The sequence below is a fragment of the Mesoplodon densirostris genome, chromosome 2 (assembly GCF_025265405.1).
Source record: "Mesoplodon densirostris isolate mMesDen1 chromosome 2, mMesDen1 primary haplotype, whole genome shotgun sequence".
Classification (NCBI taxonomy): domain Eukaryota; kingdom Metazoa; phylum Chordata; class Mammalia; order Artiodactyla; family Ziphiidae; genus Mesoplodon; species Mesoplodon densirostris.
This window is the reverse complement of record NC_082662.1, coordinates 137820342-137832550: the sequence shown is the minus strand read 5'-3', so window position 1 is coordinate 137832550 and position 12209 is coordinate 137820342.

The following is a 12209-nucleotide window of genomic DNA, read 5'->3' as shown; positions in this document are numbered from 1 at the left end:
TATTTTGCTCCCTTTTCTTTGCCCAGGAGTGCGAAAGGTTCCCACTCAAGCCAATCCTGAAGTGATGGCCAGATAATCCCCGCAGAGGTCCCACCCGGACACCCATTCAGACTTATCTTCCAAGGCAGCTACAACTTCCCCTTGATACCTCGAGAGTCAGGCAAGACAGGAACTGGGGCTGAAATAAACACCCAAGTTGCTTGCAAGAGTGGCTCTTCAAACTCACTCTCTTGGTGCCAGGAGCCTCCCGCTAAACAAAGAAACCTCCTCAAACCGAATAAAGAAGCAGGTTCATCTTACCCAGGGAATCTGAGAGAACGGTGCCCGTGGCCCTCCCACTCCAGCTCCTACAGGTCTGTGAGGATTAGCTGCTCCAGCGCTTCAACAATAAACCAAATTAAAGGGGAGGAATGCAGGGGTTTTCTTTCCTAGGACTGTAACCAGGCAGCCTTAAAGGGGAGGAAAAGTAGCTAGGGCGGCTTGCATCTCTCCTTCCTTTCCTCTGCCTTTCCTTCCCTCTGAGCAGATCCAGAAAAATCCTTTTGCAAAGGGGCCCTTTTATGCTGTGTGTGTGTGTGTGTGTGTGTGTGTGTGTGATTGTATTTGCATGGAGGTGTGTGATGGAGAGAGGGAAAACATAAAAGACAAAAACAAAACATCAGATTAAAGGTTTCCATTGGCCTGAATGGGGTGATAATAGAAAATCAGAGACTGCCTGCCTCCGTTTCCCTCTTAACCACTCAGTTGCTGGTGTATGTTGTTTAAAATACCTTCCTGAGCAGTAGGATATCTATACTGGCTGAAAGCAGAGACTACAGAACCCTCAGTGTCTTATAAAATGGGAGAAGCACTTGGATATCCCTTGGGGGGCCCACTGCTGCATAGTTTTACCCCTCTCACCTGTTTCCAGAAGCAAAGCATTCTGATCCCCAAATCTACCATCCTCTTCTCAGTTCTAACCCATTGGACCCCAGGAGACCATTCCCCTCCTTCTGGAAACTCTTAGCTTTTAAATTGTGCCTTTCCATTTAAAAAAAAATTTACTTATTTATTTATTTTTGGCTGTGTTGCGTCTTCGTTTCTGTGTGAGGGCTTTCTCTAGTTGTGGCGAGCGGGGGCCACTCTTCATCGCAGCGCGTGGGCCTCTCACTATCGTGGCCTCTCTTGTTGCGGAGCACAAGCTCCAGACGTGCAGGCTCAGTAGTTGTGGCTCACGGGCCTAACTGTTCCACGTCATGTGGGATCTTCCCAGACCAGGGCTCAAACCCGTGTCCCCTGCATTGGCAGGCAGATTCTCAACCACTGCGCCACCAGGGAAGCCCCTGCCTTTCCATTTTTTATCGTTTGTGTTTTTTTGAATAAACAACACATTCATGTGGGTCAGAAATCAGAACTCTATTGAAAGCCATACATAGAGGTGTCTCACTCCATCCACTCCCCACCCACCCCTTCCCCCTACCCTGCCCTCTACAGGTGGCCATTTTTATTAGTTTCTTGTGTATCTCTCCAGTATTTCATGCAGAAACAAACAAAATAATATATATATTCCCTAGGCCCCTTTCTTACACAAAAGACAGTAAGTACATGCTGCCTCTTTTATATTTTCGTCTCTACAATCTTAATTCAGGCCCCTCTTCTCTTTTCTTGGGTACTATTGTAATAGACTAGACTAGACGCTGATTGGTCCCTGGCTGAGGTAGTGTGATGGGATAGTTAAGCGAGGCTTTTGAGAAGACTTCTAGGCTGGACTCCTGGGCTGTCTTTCTTTCTTTCTTTTTTTTTTTTTTTGCTGTATGCGGACCTCTCACTGTTGTGGCCTCTCCCGTTGCGGAGCACAGGCTCCAGACACGCAGGCTCAGCGGCCATGGCTCATGGGCCCAGCCACTCTGCAGATCCCACTCCGGGATCTTCCCGGACCGGGGCACGAACCCATGTCCCCTGAATCGGCAGGCGGACCCTCAACCACTGCACCATCAGGGAAGCCCCTGGGCTGTCTTTTAACTGGGTGTGTGGCCTTGGACAAGTGGCTTAGCCTCTTTGTGCCTCAGTTTTCTCAATCTGTCCAATGGGATAATCACTGAATTTATTTCACACCCTAGTGGGGTGGAGCGAGACAGAAGGCAAATTGCTTAGAACAATGACTGGCACTTGGTAGGTAGTCAGTAAATATGAGCTACTATTATTCTCTCTCCAACTTTCATTTTTGCTAGAATGATCACAATAAGAAAATTGCCTCCACCTCAAAAATATCCATTCCCTACAGAATAAAATCCAAACACTTCATCCCATCATTGAAGGCATTACAGGATCTGGTACAAAAGTATCCTCCCTCCCCTGAGTCCCTCCATCCACCCAGCTGACATTCCAGCCATATCACAGGAGACACTGATTTCCAACATGCCACTTATTTCCAAAGCTCCTGACCTTTGCTTATGCTGATCTATCAGTGTAGAATACCCTTTCCTCATTCTCTGCCTATGGAAATGCTATAGATTTTAAAAGTTCACATCAAATACCATCTCATCCATGAAGCCTTCCATGATTTCTTCGCCCCGTTAGAAATAATCACTCCTTCCTCTGTGCTGTTCTCAAAACTCTCTGTCTACAACTCTCCTTACTTCTTAATCTTTTTCTGCCTTGGATTCTAGTTCGTGTTTCCACTGCTGTCTCCCTTTTTGAATTGAGAATTCTTAAGGCAGTGATTTTCGCCTCTATTCCTGCCCTCTTGTCTCCCTTTCCCTAATCTTCCTCCTGTGTCCAGCACAGGGTAGGCACTCAGCCAGTGTTTAGTGATGAACCAGATAGGTTCCACCAGAAGTGGAAGGGACTCTGAGAGTCCAATAAATAAGAAATGATTTGCTCATGGTTGGTATACATAGTAAGTACTCAATAAATGCTAACTCATTAGTACTGATAACAAGAATAATAACATATTATTGTTATGGGTCCAACATCTTGTTTCTTGCTTAGATTCTCTGGGTATAGCATCCCTGACCTGACGAGCAGCTGTCCTCTTCCTGTTTAGATGCAGGAACTGGGGAGTTTATCCCAGCCTGAAAAGGTCAAGTAAGGCTCATGGACGTCAACAAATGTTAGAGAGTTTATCTCCACAGGGAGTTGAATTCCACCTCTCTGAAGTCGTGCCCAACACATGTGTATGTACACTCATTCCTTAAATATTTGTCAAGCACTGACTATGTACTAGGGGTTGAGGATAGAAGCCAGGCTCAGACTCAACACTCATAGAACTTCTACTGTCCAAGTGCAAGGAATAAGTTAGCTCTGTACTCTGTAACTCAGAATGTGTTACTTTGTGATGCAGAGTACTTTGTATTCTGTTACAAGTTTGAATTGGGCAAGGAACTGTCTGTGAGCACCAACCCACCAGCACCCTCTTCCCTCCTTCCCCTTCCCTCCCATCCACCGGCACACTGCTGGTCCTGGTGAGCCACAGTGCCGGGAATGAATTCTCAGTTGTGGAAATAGAAGTAGGTTCAGCAGATGTTGGGCGGCACAGGAGAAAGTGTTGCCTCTTTATGTCGAATTCAGAAGGCGGGGGTTTTTGCAGGTACTGACCGGGTCATATGCCAGACATCAGAGGCCGGAGCGGGGAGCATCCACTGCTCCGGTATTGGTACAGGTGACTAGAAAATGTTTCCCAAGGTGGAAGAGGTGGAAGAGAGCTTTTGGCTTGACAACACATGCACACTCGGGCACACACATGCATGTGCACATACACCCCTGTGCTTGCATTTTGTCTTGGTTCAGATTCTTGTAATGGCCGTATCGCTATGTTTCCCCCAATCAACAATTCAACCAAATATTTATTATACATAAACTAAAACACAGAGAACAATCGGAGATCAATTAATAGCTAAATAGGATGCTATTAACTCATGTTGTCACCAGAGATGAGGCCATGTGGAGCCCGCTGTGGGCTGGAGATGTCAGGAAAGGTTTCATGGAAAAGTTTCATGGGAGTCAGCCTGAGCCTTAAGGATGAGTAGGACCAGAATTTGGGAGGTGTGGTGGGTGAGATGGGATTAGGAAAAACACACAGCTTGGAACATACAAGATGTGTGCTGGATACGACGACCTGCAATGCAGTGAGAGATCAGAGTGTCTAGTGTTGAAGCAGCGAGGGCTTTGGACTTGCCTGCAAAGGCAGTAGAGCATTATTGCAGGTTCTTAAGCAAGGATGTTGATGGGAACCCAGTGGTGATGTGCCTGACGCTGGGAAAATCGGAGACTGGAAAATCAGCAGGCAAGCCTTGCAGTCACCAAGACCTGAGGGGGTGAGGGCTGGCTGGAACCAAGAGGGAGCAGGGGTGGAGAAAAGAAGGGAGTGGCCTGAAGGGGGTGCCATTGCCCATCAGCTTCCTCCTTTCACCCCAAAATGATTGGTGTGGGTCTGAGCTTATCAAGCTATTATTTATTTCACAGGTGATGCTGGCAAAAGGAGAAGTAGCTAAGTGTACTCGCCAGGTCCTCACCTCTGCTGCTCCTGTGTGGTCACACTTATTCCCCAAATAAACAAAATAAGGGGGTCTTCCTGTGGTTGGGGTAAGGAGAGAAAAGGGAGGCACGCTCATGAGGACAGAGCAATCCTTGGTCTGTCAAAGAGCACATTCTTGCCTCCCCTTGGTCTGTGCTGTCTTTTACAAATTTTTTTGCTTTTTTTTTTTTTTTTTTTTTTTTGCGGTACGCGGGCCTCTCACTGTTGTGGCCTCTCCCGTTGTGGAGCACAGGCTCCAGATGCGCAGGCTCAGCGGCCATGGCTCACAGGCCCAGCTGCTCCGCGGCACGTGGGATCTTCCCGGACCGGGGCACGAACCCGTGTCCCCCTCATCGGCAGGCAAACTCTCAACCACTGCGCCAGGGAAGCCCTGTCTTTTACATTTAATTAGATCTCAGATTGAGCTTTCTGGATAGGAAATGACAAGACATAATGGGGCGCCAGGGTGGAAAAGGGAAGGGAAAACAATTAGTTCATTAGTTCATTCATGCAACAAATATTTGTGAGCACCTACTCTGTCCTGGGCAGTAAGCTGGGCTCTGAGCATACAGTAATAAACACAATAGGCACAGTCTCTGTCCTCATGAGTCTTGTGTTCTAGCAGTATTGTCAGATTTTAAACAAATACAGATCATTACAATTGTGATAAATACTATGAACAGTTTAGGGCATTAAGAAAGTATATGATAGGGGAAATCTTACTAGCCCCAAGGAAGTGACTTTCAAACTGGAATCAGAAGAAAGGAGAATTAGCTACAAGAACAGTTGGAGACACCAAAGAACAGCAAGGGTAAAGGCCCTGGGGTGGAAAGGAGCCATACCTATTGGAAAGACAGAGAAGTGCATTGTGGCTGGGCAGTGGAAGCTGGAGAGAGAGGAGCCCCAATTGCTGCTGGTGAAGCAGGAAAAGGAGAAAATCACGCAAGGCCTTCAAAGTATGATAGGAAAGATAAAGAGAGGGAGAGGGGCCACCAAGGAACAAATCCCATTGATGTCATAACACATTTCCCACTGAAGTTGGTTAATAGAGAATGGAATGGGCACAGGGAGTGAGGATGGGGGGAGAGAATGGAAATGACAGGATAGCAGAGACAGGCTGGCACAATGTGATACTTGTTACTTTAGTATTTGTTTTAAAAATAAGGCACCAGATTTCTAGTGCTTCCAGGAATAGGCATGATATGTATGGTTCTTGCAGCCTGTGATGTGCTCATCTTTTTATTTGAAGTGAACCTGTAAAAAGTCTCCTCTCCTAAGCACCCTTCCCTGGGTCCACAGGCAAAATGGACCACCCTCTCTGTTCTCCCAAAGCCCGTCTCTACAATGGCGTCCACCCTGCTCCACTGAGATGGAAATTGGTCTGATGCATGTCAAGGTTGCCCGGAAGTGACAAGTTCTCTAAGGGTACAAACCATGCCTCAATTACCTCTATAACCACCATGTTGCCTGACAGAGAGCATGTTCCACAAAGGTTTTCAAAATCAAAGTGCTGAATAAAACCTAAAAGGAGAGTTTTCTGGTGTGTCCTGAGTTTGACACCGTTAACAGTAGGAGCAGGAATTCAGTCCAGTAGTAACAGGCTACCATGGGCTACCCCTCCCCCTGACAGAATCCAGAAGAATATATAAAAGACTTCACTTCTTCTGGTTTGCGTTGCATCTTCCAACTTCTTTAGAGTCTGCAGAGTTGGGTGTTGGGTGGGCCATTCAGTCAGCATCTCTGGCTGCTTCCCCATGGCCCCTCCACCTAGGGAGGAAGGTATCAGTCCATGACACCCGAACTTTCTCTTTCTTCTCTTCTTTCCCATGATTCATCCTATACACCCTTCCTGCACATCTTCCTCTCCTACTCAGCCTCTGCCAAGGTTCAGCAAGCATTCAGCTATATCTAGCTCTACTCTGGGTGGGACCGGGTTGGCATTAGATCCTGCAGTTTGGATGCCCTACGAGGTGAGTAGATTTTCACCTGATCCCCTCCTCTTGTGTTTGCTGTGTGTCTATGGCTAGAAGAATCTGTCACCTTTGTGGCCTTGAGTCACATTTCCAATGAGCCCAGTCTTGGTACATGCCACGTTCCAGGAAGAAATGGGAGGCAGAATAAACCTGTCACCCTGGGCTTTGGATTTTTGGCTGATGACGTAGTCAGTTTCTATGTGGGTACCTGCTTCTGGTCCTCGGCAGAGATTGCTGTACCTTCCTCCTCTGTGTCCATGATTATCTGCATGTATTTCTGTATCCATAGCTGGCGGAATCAGTCATGACTCTCCAAGGTCACCTGTGTGACCTTGAAAGACAGTGGTGTGGGGCAAAGGTGTTGGGTGGGTGCTCATGAGTATCACTTGCCTGATCCAAACTTTTGTTAAGGCAGCTTACAAAGTACCTGATTGTCCAATTTGATTTCAATCTCCTTTTTCTGTTTTTTCCTAACCCTCCAGGGAATGAACAAATAAAGAGACTGGCCTATAAAGGAAAAATTATGATGGTGAGAATTTCACTAAAGAATTTAGCCCACATCACCATGTTTACAAACATATTCTCCCCAGACAGGGGTTTAGGTGACTTAGCATTTGTCCCCATAACATTTTTTCTATCTAAACAAACTGGGATGAGTCGAAATCTCAAGGATCTCCCTGTTCTGCTCTGTCAAATTGGACTAACAATGTCAGTCTACCCCACAAGTCTATTGGGGTCAAATGACATGAAGGGATGTGTATGAAACATCAACAGTAATGTTGCATTTATTCCCGGTTGAAATCATGTGTCTGGCGCCCGGTCCTGCCCCCGCCTCGGGCAGAGTTACAAGGCTCAGGACTGTTCTTAGCTTCTCCAGAGAGAAGATAGGCTAGCAGGGCTTCCTCAGTCACAAGAGGGAGCTGCCACTGCCCTCTAGTGACAGCCTTCTGCCCAGACCTGGTGACTGCGTCCACCCCTCTGGCTGATGGAGAGAACAGACCTTCTTTCTGGCAGGACTGTTTCTGACCAACCCTTCCTCAAAAAAGCCTCGCGTCGAAATTCTCCATATTCATGCTATAGGTGGTGAGTGCTGCTCTTTTTATACTATTCTAAGAACTAACAAGTATTTGTCAGGGATCTACTATGGTGGGTGGGAAGTGTGCCAGCCATGGAGCCCGCTCCCACTGTCTCATCTGTCTCAGGAGGAGAAGATCTCACACCAGTCATCAGCAGGATGTCAACCTTCTGGAAACTTTCCAGGGATGATAACTGAGTCTCCCACCCTGTCCCCTTGCCCCCCAACACTGAAAGGACCCAACAGGATCACAGAGGCAGCCTGCTAATTATCTCTTTCCCCACAGTGCCCAGCGCAGAAAGGCATTCTGGAAGGATCCACCTATTGAAGAATTTGTCTACTGAATGCATAGTTGACCTTAAGAAGTGCCTCCCCTGATAGATGCTGGAATTCTGTAATATGTATACATCTCTTTGAGAGTTACAGTGAAGAGGTTAAGAATCAGACAGGAGAGCAGACTTAGGATTGAATTTGGGATGTTCTATTACTAGCAGTGTGATCCTAGGCAAGTTTCTTAACATTTCTGAGTCTGTTTCTCACACGTAAAATGGGCCTAAGGGAACACCTTCCTCAACAAGAGGGTCCTAAGAATTAAATGAGATAATGTACGTGAAGTGCTTGGGAAACGATCTGTACTCAGGAAGTGGACCCTTTGGGGGCGTGATTCAGTTTGAGACACGGCAGGGAACAATACAGAGAGTAAGGCAGCTCCAGAGGGCTGGATGGAGGGGTGGAGGCAACAGATGGGGCCGGGGAAGGGGCAGTGTCCACATGGATGGGGAGTGTGGGTACGTGTGTGCACGCCTGCAAGTGATGTCTGGGATAGAGGATTTCCATGTACAGTGAGGTCTCAGCTTAAAATCCTAAGGCATAGCAGTGACAGGTCCTCTCCTCTCTTGGGATAACTGTCTTTTCCAGGAAGAGGAGCAGTGCGGACCTCCAGAGCACTCTAGTACCCAGGCAAGTCCAACACACGCCCTAGTTATGGACTTAGTCAAAAGTAGGGGGAGGGCAGTGAAAAGACCCAACCTTTCCTTAATAATGGGTTAGGGAGAGTGATAACCAGGACTCTTGAACAACTGAAATGTTAGGAACTAAGAGCTAGACAGTATTCTGGGGACACATCCACCCCTGGTGCCCCTGGGGAAAGTAGCCACAGTGACCCTCCCTCCACCCCTGCTGAGGGCAGGTGAACCCCTCCCCCCATCCAAGGTTTCAGGACGAGGAGGGCTCCTGAGGCTGCTGGCAGCATCACCACCAAAATGGTCTCATCTCCAATTGTCCCTGAGATAGAACATTTAAATAATAGAACTGATGATAAGTAGAAATCCGCAGAAATCATTTACTCCTGAGGAAGAAAACAACTGCTTGATTTAGTTACCAGATCTCCTGTCTGACAGTTCGCAGTGCTGTGGTCCAAATTTGACCTTGGGAGATGCATTGAAAGAACCTTGTGGAGGGAAAGAATGCAGGCACGAGGCCTCCAGGGCCAGGTCTGTGGGCTGAGAACAATGGCCTGCATTGGGAACAGACACAATACACTGCACGTCCAAGGCTAGTTCCTGTACCTTGTATTGGAGGCGAGTCTGAAGCACCGGGATGGGAAGCAAGCTGGCATTGACACTTCAGGTTATGCATTGTTTTGATCTCAACTTTCAGCATGGCTACCTCCCCCAACAGGTGGGAGGAAGCAGAGAGAAAATGGTCTGTCAAGGCGTTTCAGAAGCCTGGGGAAAGCAATCAAGCTAAAAGATTACCAAGAGAACCAGAGATTATCTTCTTGCAGTGGTGGCAAGGTCAGTGTACTCGGTAGCACTAGAAAATTATTGACTGACCTTGGGGTGCAGATGTCCTAGATGAGACTACTGAAAGGGTCATGTTTGGAGCTCAGACCTGCAAGATGGTGTGTTTAAGGGAGAGCGAGGGGGAGGAGGTATTTCTTCTATTCTCCTCCTGGACGAGGGCATAGCAGATACCAGGGACAGAAGGAAAGAGCAGCACCAAAGGCAGACCCCGTTCCTTTCCCAACTTTAGGAAGCTTTGGAAGTATCAGATCAGTCATTCTGGACATTTCTCTGTAAGGTAAGGTTGACTTTATGGGAGCCTGTAACTGGCTGAGAATGGAAGGATTAAGGACCAGATGGAGCTCAGTATCTGGAGAGGTGGCTGATGGGTAATAGCTGGTACATCACATCCCGCAAGAAGTAATGGAGTCACTGCAACAACCGTGCAGGAAATCGCAGTGGGGGGTCCGTGAGAAGGTAGTATTCTGAGACTGTCCTGCCATATGCCTTCGCGTGGGCCGCCTCCCCTGCCCGGAGTGTCCTCTCCTTTTCTGATGAGATTACTCACTGTGCTTTAAAAATAGTTCACATCTTACCCCTCTACGAAATCCTCCGTGACAAGGTGATTCACTCTCTCCACAGTGTCTGGCAATATCTTATTCATTTTGCCATCATTTTCAAAATTTTAAATGATTAAATTAATGTATTTTGTGAAATACTGAGCCCTTAGAGTAGATACTTGGTCTTTAAGTGCCTGACATATAGCAGCTAGTAATTTATTAATTCAACAAATATAAATTAGGATTCAGGGAGGCAGGCTGGTGGGTAGCATGGGGGTGAGATTTGGTGGGGGGGATGTCAGGGTGAAACCCCAAACTCAGGGTTAGTGTAGAAACAAAGGCAAGGAAGTGTCCTTGTCCCAGAGGAATTGGGGACTGGGTGGAGTTTTAATGCAGGGATCCCAGCAGAGGAATCCAGGTTGGAAATGGGACTCAGGGAGGAGAATTCATTGCAGGAATAAGATGGAGACTCAGTCACAGAGTTGAATAGTCACCCTGAGAAAGGCTGGATGCTGGCCAAGTCTCAGGAACATTGAGCAAAAGGGTCTTCTAGGCTCCTTAATGGAAGGCAGTCCTGATGTCCATGCTGGAATGGGGCTGAGTCTGCAGCTGGGGGCACAGGGTTGAAGGGGTCTCTGTTGTAGTTGGAGGACTGATGATGCCACGTATCAACAAGTCAACAAGCCGGAGACCTGGACCATTGCTCTGTCCTCTCGTCTCCACAAAGGGCAGAGCAGGCAGCACTAGCACACCTGAGGGGATCTCCAGAGAATCAGCCTCGTGCCACCATTAGATACCAGACATGCTCTGTGCAACATGTGGAAACGAAACTGGCAGAGATGCAGAGGCACCATCCATGCACGTACTACCTGTCCATGTTTTCCACAGAGCCTACTTCTAGTTTTAAAATTCAACAGTTCTGTGGCTTTTCTCTTCCCTTGGGGAGCATCACATGGTTTCTCGCTCCAGAAAAACCTCCTGGGAGAGATCCTTTTTCTAACCCATGGATTGGAGAAGGGTGGGTTACAGCTCAGGTATGATAAACATGTCTATGGGGGGTGTTTAATCATCATGAAAACAACCAGAAAGTGAAGTGGAAAAGTCAAGTAATCTTAGGTCTTAGAATAATGACAGTTCAGGTCCTAGCAGCCCTTTGCAAATTCTCATCTCATAGAAGAGGTTTTCATTCTAGATTTGAGTCCTTGTGGGGTGACTTCAGATAAATCTAAGCCTCAGTTTTTTCAGCTCTAGGATGGAGGAATAATCTTGCAATTATTGTAAGTAATCTGGTAAGTAAGTATTTGTAAGTAAGTAATCTTGACTGCATTTGGGTTCTTACAGGCATAGTGGATAACTCCTGTGGGGTCTACACAGCCCTCTTTCCCCTTTCTGGGTATATCCCTCCACCCCTTTTCTGCTGGGAAATGCTCGTTTTCTTGTCACATGGCTCCAACGGGAGCCATTATGTCTATGTAGAACCTACCCTTGGCCACAGTTGATGGGTCAAAGGTGAGCTCTGTTTAGTTTTGTTGTCAGATGAACTTACTTCAAGTTTATTAAAACATTTTTTTCTTTTGGATTTTCTGGGCCTTTTGGATTTTGGAATTGTAGATAAAGGGTTGTGGAATTGTAGGTAGTTGAGTCTAGCCATATGTAGATCATGCATGTCTATTTTCCCTATTAGAATGTGAATTCTTTGAGGACAGGAATGAAGACCTCCTCCAGGGATTCTACAGTCTCCTCAAGTTCAGCATGTCTAATGTGAAGTCGGGAGTAGGAAGGGTCAGGGGTGAGGTGGAGCCAGGAAACTGAACATGACATGTTCTCCCCATACTGGATCCTCCACCTGTATCCTGTGTTATCCTCTTAGTCATCCAACCTGGAAGCCTGAGTCCCTCGTGACCCCTCAACCTCCCTCACCCTTCCACATCCAGTAAATCTCCTAGTCTTGCTGATTTAATTTCCTAAATATTTCTTGAATTTGCCCCTTCTTCTTCATTCCTTCATGGTTTGACTTCATCATCTCTTGCCTGGATTATAATAAGAGCTCTAAATTGGTCTTTTTTCCTCTAGTTTTGTCTCTCTCCTATCCCCATTCTTCACAAGCCTGGCTAAAATGATTGATGCAAATGCAAATCTGTAATGCAAATATGAGCATATCACTCATTTAAAATCTGCCCAGGGCTCCCCATTGCTTGCAGGATCAAATCCAAGTTATATGGCACAGTACAGATCTGGCTAAACTCCCTGCATACACCTCATTGTTTCATGCTTCATGGACTTTTTCGTGCTGGTGCTCTCCTTTTGCTTAGGATACCCATC